Genomic DNA, 15,607 nt, shown 5'->3' with positions numbered 1-15,607 from the left:
TTAATACGCCTTTCTCCAGTAGATTTCAATAGCTAAATAATCCTAAATGATAGGCATGCTATACTGTAAACTGTAAACATTGTTCCCTGCAATACCTTCTTTGGAACCAAACGATGCATCTAATATTCAACAATTGTTGGTAAGGAGATAAGCTTCTTAAGATTTTAATGATATTTTTATAGCATATTATGCCCTCAAACTGTAATGTTTGAATTGATTTTAAAATAGTATGTATGGAATTGTTTGACATATAATACTCCCTAATACATTAAAATACAATTTTGGAAATTGGGAAAAAGGTGATAGTTCATCAAAATAAATGTCAGTATTATAAGATAAAAAAGTTAAAATTTAATCTAAGTAAGAGATGTACCTCTGTGATAGAGTGTTTGCTTAGCATTACAAGACCTAAGGTTTTATTCTTAGTTCTGCTTATTGATATTTTAGAAATATACCGCTGAATTCTCATGAGTGGTCATGCTTATATACACCTTGCAATAAGTTCTGCAAACATGTATTTCTTAGGAATTGGGCAAAACTTGAAAAAACTTGAATCAAAAAGAAATTAGTTCATAATAGTAGTTTGATGTATGTAGTGAATATACCAAACTGAAAATAATATTATGCTGATTACATTTTTCATAATATATTATCAAGATGTGAGCAAGTCATCTCTGATAAACTGATAGATATGAACATGAGATCATGAACACAATATATTTGCAATAAATATTAAATTCTATACTCATTGGAATTTTATTATGTTTATATTGGAGTAAGCATGATATTTTTGTCTAATTTGGGTACATATAGTTATATCAAATCTCTTAATCAAAATATATAAAATATATTATATTTTTTACATTTTAAATTTACTTCAAATATTCTGTGATGATAGAGAGATAGGTAGATGACAGGCATAAAACAAAGTTCTTTAAAATGTATTTGCTTTTAGTGATTAAGTAAAATATGTTGAAACACATACTTCAATATGCATTCATTCTGATCAGGAACTTCCTACATTAATCATTTAAATATGAAAATGCACATAGTTTTAAAAACTAAAAAGAATCTATTTTCCACGTAGCTATTAATTCTTAAGTCTGAATTTAGAAAAAAGCGTGAATCCGTTTTCTACACAAAGATTCAGAATGTCAGGCCCTTTACTTGTAACAAGCACACTTTATGCTACACAAAGAGATGATGATGGTTTGGGAACTATGGAATTTCTAATGCTAGAAATGATTATGCTTAGTAGCTTAAAGGGCAAACATATATAGGGTAAGGAAGTCAATATGTTCCTTTGATAGCAACTCTGAGCCTTCTGAACTAATGTTATGTACACATACAAGACATGATTATTTTGAGATGGAACACTGTAGATAGCATTAGCATAATGTCATAAATAAAGCAAACAAATAAATGAAATTTGTATATAACAGTTTGTACAAGTCATTGTGTATTTAGTTTATTATAATTTATTGCTATTTTAGAAACACACCTTAAAATATGAAATTCTCATGAGTGATCATGCTTAAAGTTTTACTATCACATCTAGAAATGAGTGTTTCTTAGGAGTTAAATAAAATTCTTAGAACAAGAAGAAAGGGCTGATAGTAGCAGTTAGTTGTAGTAAATATAGCGAAATAAAATCTTAAGTCTCAAATTGTGTGTATTTGCTAGACAGAATCATTGAAAAAAATATGGTTGATGCTTGTATTTTGAGTTTCTTCTTTTCATTATCCATAATTTGGAATGAATCAAATTGGTCTTTACCTCTTACCTTTCACAAATGGAATAATTTGTTAAGCAGTTTTTTAATATTGCTTTTTCTTAAATGAACTCACAAAAACTAGCTAAGCACATCAAAGTGAGATGGAAAGGTCTTATGCAATGTGGAATGGTTTTCTATGCATTCATTTGAGGAAACATGAAAATACCTTTAACAAAGTACTAACTCCTTTATAGACACTAATTAAAGAAACATGAGGTTTCTTTAACCACCAATTGAACTAAAGACCTCAATCTGGAATTTTGATTATTTTATTCAATGTTTTGAAGTATTTTCTGATGCCTGTTTTCAGCTCATAAAACATTCATTAAATGGAGAAAAATAGAGAATCCTTGGTTCTTTAAGTTTATTTGAAAGAACTCTCTTCCTAGTACTGCTAATGGTTGAATAACATCCAAAAGGGATATGGGTGGCATCAAATGTCTCAAATATTAGCAATCTGAAGGTGGAAGTATAGGGAGTGTGGTTGGGTTACCTAGTACTGCCTATATCATTTTTGGCTACTTAGTAAACCTCTGTCTGAAAGAAAGAAAAAAAAAGAGTGAAATTGAGAAGTATTAATAAAGGATCCTTGACACCTAAGAAAAAAAATTTCTACTTTGACTTACCATTTGTGTAAATATTTTAATTTTGACCATTCTTCAATTAGAAAAACCTATCAATTCCTACAGTCTGAATATATGGTATTCAGATCCTAAGAACTCAGCGAAGCATCACTGAGTGCTTTTAGGAGCTAAGTAAACTGTATTAGTGATGAATATCAATCTCTCTCTCTCTCTCTCTCTCTCTCTCAAAAGAAGTTCACATATCTCCCAGAGAGTATGATTAGCCATGAGTTCAGGGTTTAGTCTCAAACTGTAAATTGAAATATGGCCTTTTTTCAGGTCAATTTTTAAAAAGCTAATAACAAAACTCTTGACTGTGCTATTAGAAAACACATCTGGAACTATACAAAGTTGTGTGGCTACATGTTTGATCATCTAATTTTAATATTCTAGGTGAAACCAATATATATCCAATCAGCTCTGGTACCTATAAATATTGAGGTTTTCCTGACAAGTAACAGTAAACTTAATAAAAAAGATGGGCTAGGGATGTAGCTCTGTGTGGAACAGCACCTGTTCAGCAATCATAAGCATCTGGGTTGAAATCCTCAGCACCCACAGAAATAGAAGGTGTGGTAACATCTGTGCAATGGGTAGGAGATAGAAACAGAAGGGTGTCACTGGCCCTTACTAGAGGACAGCTCAGCTCAGGTTCAGGAAGAGAATCTGTCTCAGTGGAACAACTTGAAGAGTGATAAAACAGGATACTTGACATCCTTGACACAAAGTGACATTTGCACCCCCCCAACATGGACACACACACTAATAATAATAAGATGGCATCTAGCTATTTCATTCATAGGTTTTCCTCTCATCTCCACATTCACTTCTCATGCCCACCTTTCCTTTCCGAGGTCCTCTGTGTCCTGCTCTAATTTCTTCATCTTCTCAAATAAGATATTTCTCGTATTGATCATTTAAACTGTTTCACTGCAGGAAACAAATGGCACTAAAACCCAAAGTACTAGCAAAAATATAATGTATAATGTAAATTCATATAAAATATGCAAAAGGATAGGTTTTAATTGAATTGCAATAAATATGTGATGCCAGCCTGGAATTTCTATTTCAATTGGCATCTGTATAGACAACAGTAAACATATGGCCAGAGATTTTCTTTTCAGGGGGAGGGGCAAAAGGCCTAGTGGACACACTGTAGAACTGAGAAGGTCAATCCAGGAAGTAAACCCAACTCAGGCTGTTGCAGTCCGTGGGATCAATAGGTACACTTGACTTGCTGAGTTTGAACTCTGTTACTCAGTGATCTGTCCTGCCTATATGGCCAATAACCCATTCTCTGAAGCTCCCAGAGTAAAATATAGCATATGCTATTGTTACCAGAGAGTCAGTGAAGAGAAACCCAACTTAGCTTTGACATAGTGTGCCACATTTTATTTATAACTCGTATTTGACTAGTTTAGAAGGCCTCCACCTACAATAAAGTGTGATGAAGAGCTTGAGCTAAAGAGCCTTCCCAGTTGTGCTCTAATTGATCTTTAATAACTTATTCTTATACATTAACTGTGTTTAAAAGCAAATGTTTCTGCTTTTGAGTATATAACAAGGATTTTCCAGATGTTGATACCTAAAGGAAAGCAATTGATACAAAAAGCTTTAGATTTATGTAAAACTCTTGGTAAATGGATACACACACATTAAGTTTTCACACTACTACAAAATGATACTATTTTCTTTGTTTGTATTATACTGTGCAAAACTTTAAATTTTAGGGAAATTCAAGGAAAGTGGCTAAAATATCTGTAACAGATCCCAGTGAATAATTTTATAGGAAAAATTTCTTGTCATGGGATTCATATGTCAATTTACTGGGTTGTTGATATAATTAATTGTTGAAATATGCTTTGCTGCTATGATTTATACATTATAAAATGTTATTAAATATGTGGCATATTGAATATATTTATTACAGTACATATCTTAGTTTTAATTGAAATATAACACTATAGAAAATTATCTTATGGAGTGAAAAATTGATTGATTTTATAGATTTCTTAGGCCTGTAATGAAAAGCTGTTATTCTCTTGAAACAAAGCATCCATTTTTTAATGGTTACTACTTTACTGTAATTAACTGGACAAATTTTCTTTCATTTCATAGGTTAGTAAATTTAATATTAATACCTCAGAATAAACAGTAACTTAGGCATTGCATTTGGTGCACATATCTGAAAATGGCTTAGTTGGGGTGTTTGTCTGTTTGTCTTTAAATACCATATTACTAGAGTATGAAGTGACACCAGTATGACTTTCCTTCCCACAGATAGGAACACTGACTAGGTCTTTGCCTTTCTTTCTATACAGGAAAAACAATAACATCCAAATTCTCCAAAAGTTACAATCTGTTTTACCTACTTAAGATAGACATAAGCATTAGTATAACTGTACTTTCTCAAATAAAGTTTCTTAGACATAAGAGGAACAGTTTCACTTTAGTGGCTTTGGTTTTTTCTTAATCGTAGCTTCAACTGACTAGAACCACAGATTAATTCAAAGTATCTAATGGCTTTCATAGTCTTTACTTCCACTGAAAACTTCACAAGCCAAGCTTCCATCATCTGCATTGCTCTCAACAGCCTTATCTTCCAAGTTCCCACAGAATAACTCAACGACCAAAGTCCAAACGCCACCACCATTACCCCAAAACAACATGAGTGGGTCTGCAACAGCAATGCCTGATGATTTAGTCCACTTCTTAGTCTTAGTTAGGGTTTCTACTGCTATGATAAGACACTATGACCTAAAGCATCGTGGGAAGTCAAAGGTTAATTTATTCTCCTAAGTCTCAGGACACACTCCACCACCTAGAGAAATCACAACCGAAATTCAGGTTAGGAACCTAGAGGCAGGAATTGATGCTTACTGGCTTGTTTCACATAGCTTGCTCTTCATGGCTTGCTCAACCTGCTTCACTGATAGCCCTTAGGACTATCACCTCACTGGCGTCACTGCCTATAGTGAGCTGGGGAACATCCTGGGAGGAGTTTGTGGAGTGAGTGAGAGGTGGATATGATCAAGGTACATTGTATACATGTGTGAATTTTTCAATAAATAAATAAGAATTTAAAAATATAGATACTTAATAGTATGTCTTTAAAATCATTGTGGGAATGTATTCAGATAATGTAAGAAAGATTAGTCCAGCTCCAGGTGTGTATTAAGCCATCAATAAGTGTTGACTTTTAAGAGTAGAAATATTTTCATGCAAGAGATAGTTTTGATGTGTTCTTTGAACACTAGCGTTTGTTCATGATTATCTACTTTCAAGAATGCAATATTATGGCAACGTACATGAGCTACATTGTAGGATGGATACTATTTTGGAAAATTAGGTTCTAACTTCCCTTAACAAAACACATGGATATAAATCTTTATATTTAAATATGCCTATATATTTAACTTTGATTTTATATTTCTTAATCATTATATGTATATATATATATGTATATATATATATATATATATAGTAGGTACATAATTATAAAACAATAACATGTTCCCTGGTCATGCTTTAAAAAAAGTTTATTGGACACTGTGCCACAAAATGTTTATATATGAGCAACCAAAAGAAAATAAAGTATGTTTAAAATTATGATTCTAAAAGAATGAAATTCTAGTGTCTTTCATAAGACTAGAAACACAGAGACTAATTTTACAAAACAAAGCATCAAACCATTCTCCCGGTCAAGCTTCTCCTGGATGGCTTTGTACTAGCTACATTCATTTGATTGAAAAAAGAAAAAGAAAAAAGAAAAAAAAAAGCAGTTTTCCTGTGAGCACCACTACCAGGAAACTTTCTAGATCACTCCTAATTATTGAAGTTTACTAGAACAAAAGAGATAGTAAATATCCTACATTAGCAAGAACTGCTCCTGAATTTGCAAAATAAATGCCAATTTATGAGAAATAAACCCATCAAAGGATATTATAGTGTAGAATGTTGAAAGAGGTTTCAGAACAAGAGCATGCCCCATGTGACTGATGTCCATTAAAAGGGAGACTATAAAAAGTCTCACAGCATTTAGATTTTGAATATAGTGAAAGATGTTCATCCATAGATTTCCTCTTGAAGTTTGGTTAAAAAATTGAGAACTCCTAAATTATATGCAGACTCTCCAAGAAAAAATAACTTGTGCATGAATGTCATTACAAAAATAAGATGCCAGTATTTTACGGTATAATGTTAAGACACTTAGCATTCCAGTCAAAACTCACTCTACCAACTAAGTATGCTCCTACTGATCTGTGGTTAAATTGAACCATCATCATTTCAAAGAAGTGCTCCCTTCATTTTTGATTGATTTCTAATTAGTAGTGGCTTAACATGTCAGTTTTAAGAGTCTCTGTCCTCCAGTCTCTTTTAAGCAGCTAATGATCACTGAAAGATTTATATTCACAAGGAAAATATGCTATTTAAAGATACTCTATGGTGAATGGTTTTATATGAGAACCGTTTTGTAATTGAATAAGCATGCTCATTACTTCTCTCTGTGGTAATGCAGATTTTTACACTATCATAAGATGGGGTTCATCAATTCAAAACTGCAAGTGCCATTGTCCTGGGCAAAGGACCATCCACCCATCATCACCAATAATTCCCTTTAGTCTGTCAGTAGAAAAATATGGAAACTTTCTTCCTCCTAATAGAGAGTAATTTGATTCATTAGTTTCATAATCAATGGTATTTTCTTCTAATCTAATTAATTGAACAGTAATATTGTAGAGTATACTACTTAAACAATGACAACATCTCATGTTTAATGAGGTTAAAATGCACTGTTTTCATGGGTTATATGTTTTAAAGCCATCCTGCTTGATTGTTTGCTTCCATTTTATTGAAATGCAAACCAACAGAAAGACTGTCCATAATGCAGTTTATCATCCATAGTCTTAACCAGGTGAAAGTTCGGATTACTTTTTATTAGCATATATTGTTATTAGCTGTCCAAAGTAAGGGTTTCATTGAGATATTTCTATATATGCATATAATAGCAGTTGTACATATTCATCCAATGTATTAGTCATTATTAAAAGAAAAATTATATTTTTACTTTTTACAAATTTATTTGTCTCTTTTCTTTATACCCCTGTAGCAATTACCTCATTTTAACTTTTATTTTAAAGATAAACCTTTAGGTATTATGATTTAACTTATAGCTACATGAACAAAAAATAACTATCACGAATATTTTTAAACATATGCTCCTAAACACACCACATGGTTTTATATGTTGAGTAACCATAAGGTATTAAAATCTAAACCCTACAGCAGTTTACGATGTATAATAAGAAACTGAGGGGCTGACGTGATACTCAGAGGTTAAGAGCACTGACTTCTCTCCCAGAGGATCAGGTACAATTCCCAGCACTAACATGACAGCTCACAACTGTTTGTAACTCCCATTCCAGAGGATTTAATGCTTTCACACACACATACATGCAGGCAAAATACCAATGCACATAAAAACAAGATAAATAAAAGGAAGGAGGAAGGAAGGAAGGAAGGAAGGAAGGAAGGAAGGAAGGAAGGAAGGAAGGAAGGAAGGAAGGAAATAGAAACATTGTCTCAAAATGTTATTTTTAAAAAGAAGTTGAATAGCAAAAAAATTAAAGGTTAGTAGAGTTTTGATTTTCGAAATTCACCTGTTTTTAAATAAATCAGAATGTAACTCCACCTCCAGTTGGGAAGAAGAGAAAGCTGTGAAGTTGTTTAAGACTCTAAAGGACTCATCCTCTTCCCCATCCTCTTCTGTCAAATTACCTCCTTAAACTCATAGACAAATGAGTTTCTAGTTTAACAGAAGCAGAAGGCCTTCCTTGGACTTCCCTGCTATAAGTTATATTTACAGAAAGTTAGCAGCTCTTTAAATAGGAAGATACTAAGGGGAAGTGTGTATGTGTGTGTGTGTGTGTGTGTGTGTGTAAAATAAATAACATATATACATATTCTTTAAATACATACATTTATATGTATTTATATGTATTATATTATAAATGTATGTATTAAATACATACATTTATAATATATAGCATATATGTATATATAAGTGAGCATATATGTATATATAAATGGTGTGCGTGTGTGTGTGTGTGTGTGTGTGTGTGTGTGTGTGTGTGTGTGTGTATTTGGCTTTTTGAGACATGGTTTCTTTGTTTAGTCCTGATTGTCCTGGAACTCACTCTGCAGACCAAGTTGAAGTCAGAAATCTACATGTGTCTCCTTCCCAAGTTCTGGGATCAAAGGAGTCACCACTGCCTGGCCAAGGAGATGATGTGTATTGTTCTTCAGGAAAAGATGGAAAAATAGAACTGAGCACATCAAGCCAGCACCAAAAGCAGCGTACTTGCAGTCCTAGGCAATACTGTCATTATTGCTATCAATATTCAGTAAAAAACTGTTTTGTGAAATAGCATAGGAGAAATTCAGAAAGTGTTTTATTTTTGCTTTCTAAAAGAAAATAAAATGCCCCAATGAACATGCATTCCCAGATGAGAATGGCATTATTTTGGCAAATTTATGGTTTTTTAATTAATTGATTTCCTGAAATGCTTCCTGGAAAATTTATTATTTTGAACAAAATTATTTGAACTAAAATTGTATTATTCCTTGGTACTCTAATTATTAGCCAAACCTTGTTTATAAGTAGTATCAATACTATCTTCAAATTTATCCACAACAAATTGTATTATTAAAGATATATATATATGAAAATATTATTTTATGTATGGCTCTTTGTAATGACAAAGACTGTCTTTACTAAGAATATTTTTCAATCCAAAGGAATTTCTTAAGAATTTTACCTATAGAATTGAAGTAATAGCCTTATATATTGAAAAATCAAATAAATAATAGTTTGATTAGAAGTATCATTGACATTTCAATTTGAGGTGAAGTTGTGTCATCGAGAATATTAATGATTAAGTTTGAAAGACATGTTCAAACAAAAGCGATTCTTGCTACTGTTGATTTTAGGAAAAATGGAACAGAGTTTTCTTTGTTTAAGTTGCTCTTTAGTATATAAAATGAAATAAAGGAATAAGTCAAATTATCAATAACCAAGAGAGAGAAGAATCAAAAGTTTATGCCTAAAAATATCTCTTTTAGGGAAAAGGTTAATTTTGAAATTTCTTTATTGGCTCAGTTTCAATAGTTAGCTATGCCTTTGCCTTTTTTCTTCTCTTTTCCATTCTCCTCTATCCCTACCCATCCCAACTTCCCTTCCCTTCTCTTTTACTGCACTCCCTTTCTCTTATTTCCTTTCCCTTCTCTTTTTCTTTCCTTTTGTCCAGTACTAGGGTTTCCTGAGATAGGCTTGGTATTAGATTTCAGATACAAATGCTCAGGACTTATTTACCTTCATTTTTCCCACACTGGAGTTCAAAGTTGGTTGGCGGCTTCGAGATGAACTAGAGGTGATAGGAATAAGTCATACCTTCCTACATTCTTCAATGGACTGTTTTTCACTTCGTTATACTGAATGTACGTGCTGTGATCTCTCATTGTATTTATGTAGATCTCCTAAAGGCACTTGTTTATGTAAACTTCAGTTTTGCAACTTGGTGTATCTAAGGGAAGAGGTAACAGGAAGATTTTACTCAGCTCCACTGGATGATTTAAATTTGAAGTGTGATAGGTTCTGATAGTTTATAGTCAGTGTCATGGTCATAAGTGACAAATAATTTAAAAAGTGTGAGGGTTGCAGGCCATAAGGAAAATAAAAACAGGTCTATAATGTTGTCTTCTTTCCTTTCTGCAGAACTAGTTAGGCATTTGAAGCATTCTGAGTGTGTTTTCTTTCCCAAACTATAAACCTTTTGTTTTCTCCACCAACAAATTCTGGTATTCCTTCCTTTTGTATATACATATGCATGCACATAAATGTGTAAGGGTGGAAGCCAGAGCACAACTTCAGCTGTTATTATCACTATCCCAGCTACCATTTCTTTGAAACAGGATGTATCACAAGCTGGGCATTAACCAAGTAGGAAAGGCTGGCTGATCTCTGAGCCCCAGATCTCTGCCTTGACTCTGCCTCCCAGAACTAAAATTACAAAATACTGCCATGCTCGTTTTTAAATGTATATTCTGGGAATTAAACTCATGCTTCCAAAGCATAAAGTTTATTCACAGATATCTCCCCAATTGCTCCCCTCCCCTTCCATTTTGGTCCATGTATCTCAGATCCATACCTACACTCCTCAGATTACTCTGTCCAATGTAGTATGACATTTTTAACTGTAAACTCAATGTCAGTTGTAAATTAAACACATTCTCAGTTGTTAACTATAATTTTGGAGGAAAGTATATTTTCTGTAATATGAAAGTAGCAGAGCATGAATCAGTGTCAATTTTGTATAAGTGAATAAGATGAGGTCAGATATAACACAGCGATGAAGGATGGGGATCTAAATGACTTAGGGATTATAAATAAATATATATATATCCACATATATGTATATATATATATATATATATATATGAATTCATATTACAAAATTTAAGTTCCTTATGTAGGATAAATGTGTATAATTTATATGTGTGTTTTTTATAAAATTTTACAAATTATATACATTTGTATATACCATGTATGTATATAATATAAATATAAATAATTTGTAATGTGATAGAATATATATATATACATATATGTTCTATATAAGAGACTTAAAATTCACTTTAGTAGGATATAAGCCAAATAATACATACATATTGTTAGTTTCAGTCAAGTAGACTGAGTGTCTGATCCAATAATTGGAAAAAAACAGTGTTTATATAAGAAAATACAGCTTCTCGGTGGTTCTATCTTTTAAAAAAATGTAAACTATTAATAATACTCATGAAGACAATCATAAAATATTAATCTACTATCCTGCCACAGATTGGAGCACAGTACAAATCTATTCACATTATATATGTACAAACTAGTGTAATAAGATCTATCTTCTCAGAACCAAAGAGCTTGGGGAAGAAATGAAGATAATCATGAAGAGAAAAAGATTCCATCAGATGATATAGGGACTATGGTGGCAGAAGCGAGTGGTCAAATCTTCTTTGGGAATCTGGCAGCACAGAGGCGATGTTATGATTATGTTGTCACATCCTTGTTAAGAAAAGTAGATGCAGCTGTTAACCTTTCCAGGAGACAGTTTTACATTTAAGTGTAACAGTACATATCCAGAATTAAACCAATTATCTGTAAGATACACAATCTTATTAACTTATCGAGTGTGTCTTTGAACTTTGTCTGTAACCCAGGCAGGTGTTGAACTTGTAGTTTTCCTGCCTCAGCCTACCAACTGTTTAGGATAACAGAATTGCACCACCAGACCTGCCTTTTACCAACTTTTCCTCTACAAAATTTCACCCTGGATATCTTTGCTCCTGAATCCCTTTACTTGAGAAATGGCATTACCTCATTTACTTGTAATGGTGTACCAAGATAGTAGCCAACTTTCCTTTGTTAATTACAGCCTACATGTAGTGGTTTTTGTGAACTTGAGATGATCATCATTCCTACTGTGGGAATCAGTATGGAGGGTTGAGTCAACAGAAATTAAAAACCATTTATAGTAAGCTGTGAGGTTTTTAGCAAAAATGCAAGAGTTAATTTGCGAGATTTGCAGTTTGATTTAATAAGAAGATCTCCTTTATAATTTGCAGTAATACCAAAACCTCTACTATGAATATTGTGTGCTGATCTGCTATCTAGAAGATAAAAATTATACCTTCCATAATCTGACCATATTTTTATCTTCATAGCTTCATTCACAGCCCTGTTACACTCACATTATTGATCAACCATTCCTAACCTTACCATGATCTTCACCAATCTATAAATTTTCATATACTGTCTGTAATCTAGATCACATTGGTATGCCTTCCTTATTCTTGTGTACATACATTTAACACACACCTCAATATCACCTCTGTGATGCCTTTTCTCCTAATTACATTGTCACTAGGAAGAATTAAACACAATCACCAAGCCCTAGTAGACACTCAATGCAACACTCTCTTTTTGTATCTGTCTCTCTGTCTCTGTCTGTCTCTCTGTCTCTCCGTTTCTCACCCCCCACTCTCTCTTCCTGGCTGTCCTAGAACCCAAGGCTCACTAAATTACTCAGGATAAATTGGAATTCACCTTGTATCTCAGGTTGCCTTTAACCCTATGATTCTTCTGCCTGACTAGGGTAGCAAGGATTACAATACTGTGTCACTGGGTTTTGCTTATCTGTCTGTCTGTCTCTCTGTCTGTCTTATGTCTCCTTATTTCTTTATCTATTAAGTTTTAACCAGGTCTTGCACAAGGTAGACACGTAGTAACAAAGTAGCAAATTGGCCCAGCCAAACAATTTATCATTTAGGGCACTAAAACTGTAATGTCTACTGGGCTAAACTTTAGAGCTCTGCCCCCAAACTCAAGGTGCCAGTTAACTTTCAACCCTTGACCAGTTTCCTAGCTGAACTGTGAAATGCAACTGTTCTGTTAACCCCTATTTATATCTCCAAAGTCAACCTACTGCTCTATTGTGACCTTCAATATCCAGCTGATCTTTCCTCCTCTGTTCAATCTGGACTTGATTTATTGCTAGGCTTCTCTAGCTAGACTCCTCGATTTTTTTTTCTCTATCCATCTCCCTCATCCATGAAGGAGAATCTTCAATCATTCATTGCAATAAAACAAATACTAGCAGTTTTATTGTGCTTTATTTCATTATTCTGTAGTGTACAATAGTAAAAAGAGTAAGCGATAAGTGTGGGATTTTATTTTATTTTTGTGTATTAGACCTCATTGAATGATACATGAACTGGGCATTCATATGTTTCTCAGGCATAGATATCAGAGAGACAGGCAGACAAATCCTCAAAATAAAAAGGCTGAGCTTGTGGTTTAGTGTGAGAAAGGTTCTAGGTTTAAGTCCTAAGAGTCTAAAAAGTAAATAAGTCAAGATATAAATGGGTAGATACATCCTCACTGTAATTTGTATTATCATCTCAGTTGATTCTGTACTCCTTATTCTTTAAGAAGAAACCATGACTTTTTTCCTTATAGTTTCATCCTTGATTGAATGTCACCTATCATTTAAATGAATCCTTTAATCAGAATCTGTGGATACAGCTTTTCTTGATTAGTGACCCTAATTTCTCATTGACTCTGAAGAATCTTACATTTGTAAAGCATTTTATGTGTTGTATAATTTTGTTTTTCAATCAACCTGCAGTGTCTGTACGCCTGCTTTTACAAACTGTGTCCAAAAATTTGTGTGCTCCAGAGTATCCCTTGTTTTCTTCTTACTTTGGGTGTTGAGTGCCAATTGTGAGCCATCCTCTGAAATCTAGGCTGAAGTATAATAGTAAAAAAAAAAAAAGTTGTTTCAATCATTTTGACTTTTCATCCATTGTTAACTAATTCTGTTGCTCATCAAATAACATATCTAGATATTATTAAGTTGAACACCAACTTGACCTTAAAACATTTCTATCTTAACCAGTTTGAGTTGCTAATGCAGGTACCTTATATAGGGTAATTCATAAACAATAGAAATGCCTTTTTCATGATTATGAGTATTAGAAAGCCTAAAATCAAGGCACCAGTAGATTTCAGGCATGGTGATGGCAGCCTGTTTCACCAAGTGGTATAGTCTTCTGCCTGTGTCCTCACGTGTTATAAACTAACTGCAGCACTCTGGGACCTTGATTATAAGGAAATTAATTCTATTTGCAAATGTAGGACCCTTGTGACTTTATAACATTCCAATGGCTCTACCTCCTAGTACTCCACTTTGGTGACTAGGTTTTGAAGAAAAAAATGATAAAGGGACATGAGAATTTAGATAAACAGTTTCTCAGTTATTTCTCACTCTCCTGCCCCTGCTATTCAGTTACATGTCTCTTGAGTCTACTTCTGTTCATCATTGCCTACTAGTTTCTTATTCCAATTTTTTGAACGTCTGATCTCTCAAGTACATTTTAACAGACACTTTTCTTCTTACACTGATCTTGAGGCATGAAATTTCTTTTCAAGACACTTAGGAAAATGGAAGTACTTAGAATGTTCATGAACAGAATGTCTTTTGAGCTGCAAAAGTTAATGTGAGAAAACCTGATAGAAGAGTCAGTTAGCTCATCAGAGTTTTTACTCCTTAAAAGGCAGCTAGTTATAATCTCTTCTTAAACAGCAAGCACAAAGCAAGTGCTCTCATTTCCCTGATTAGAATAGACAAAATAAAACTAATAATTGACTTGTCAATTTACTGTGACTATTAATTCCCTACACACAAAGATGGCCTTCGTTAATTTAGGGTGCACATTTTCTTTCCGAATATAATTATCTGACTATATATAGATAAGTAATTTAAAGCCAGCTAATGATTGTTTGAGCATCTAAACTTAAAAACTCTTGTAGAAATTAGTAAATTATCCATTTAGAAAACCTGTAACAATTTCATCAAAATTCATGTTAACTGGACCCATGATATTTCATGACATTTAGAGTACGCCTTATCCATGGCTTGTAAATATACCTACACAGTGAAGAACTGATAAGCTTTACATAGAAATAGAAGTGCTTTGTTATGCGAATGCATGCTGCATTAACCTAAGAGAGTAATTTGCAATGCTTGTGACATTTACTAGATTCAAGGCTCCATTGTATCAGGAGACATCCACCAATTGTAAAAAGGAGGACGGAAGCAGGACCAGAGAATGCAGCTCAGTAGGAGAGTGATTTATTGACATGTGTTAAGCCCTAGGATTTATTATCAGAAATGCAAAATGTAAAACGAATGACTCATATTTATGGACTAAATGTCAATAACCATAGATTCAAAATATTTGTATTCATAGCACAGTAATATAATATTGAAATTAAAATGGAACTGCCATCATTATGCTCTGTAAGAATAACTTCTTAGATTAGACTATAATTTACAAATTTCCTTCAAATAACAATCAAGTTAGTCCTTGAGTACAGAATACAATTTTATATTCTATGTGGTAGTCAACTTTTGAATCAGCACATGAATTTATTTTAATTATTGTAAATTAACGTTATTTTTCTCCAAATAAAGGGATCCTTGGTATTGTGGTATGGAAGCACAAGCTAATGGCAGTGGTAACACCCCTAACTGAATGATGAGCTTGTCATTGGCATGCTTGTTAGTGGCGAAAAGGCCACTTTGTCTTCAAACAT

At 33.2% G+C, this 15,607-nt stretch overlaps 1 protein-coding gene across 1 annotated transcript in view; it reads left to right on the top strand.

Annotated features, from left to right (window-relative positions):
- Positions 1–15,607, top strand: part of Il1rapl1 (interleukin 1 receptor accessory protein-like 1) — a 1,375,012-nt gene that overhangs the window by 1,069,275 nt on the left and 290,130 nt on the right. The window lies entirely within an intron of this gene.

Source organism: Mus musculus, chromosome X (genome assembly GCF_000001635.26).
Source record: "Mus musculus strain C57BL/6J chromosome X, GRCm38.p6 C57BL/6J".
In the NCBI taxonomy this organism is placed as follows: Eukaryota; Metazoa; Chordata; class Mammalia; order Rodentia; family Muridae; genus Mus; species Mus musculus.
The sequence above is the reverse complement of the archived record's forward strand: the minus strand, read 5'-3'. Positions and strand labels throughout refer to the sequence as shown.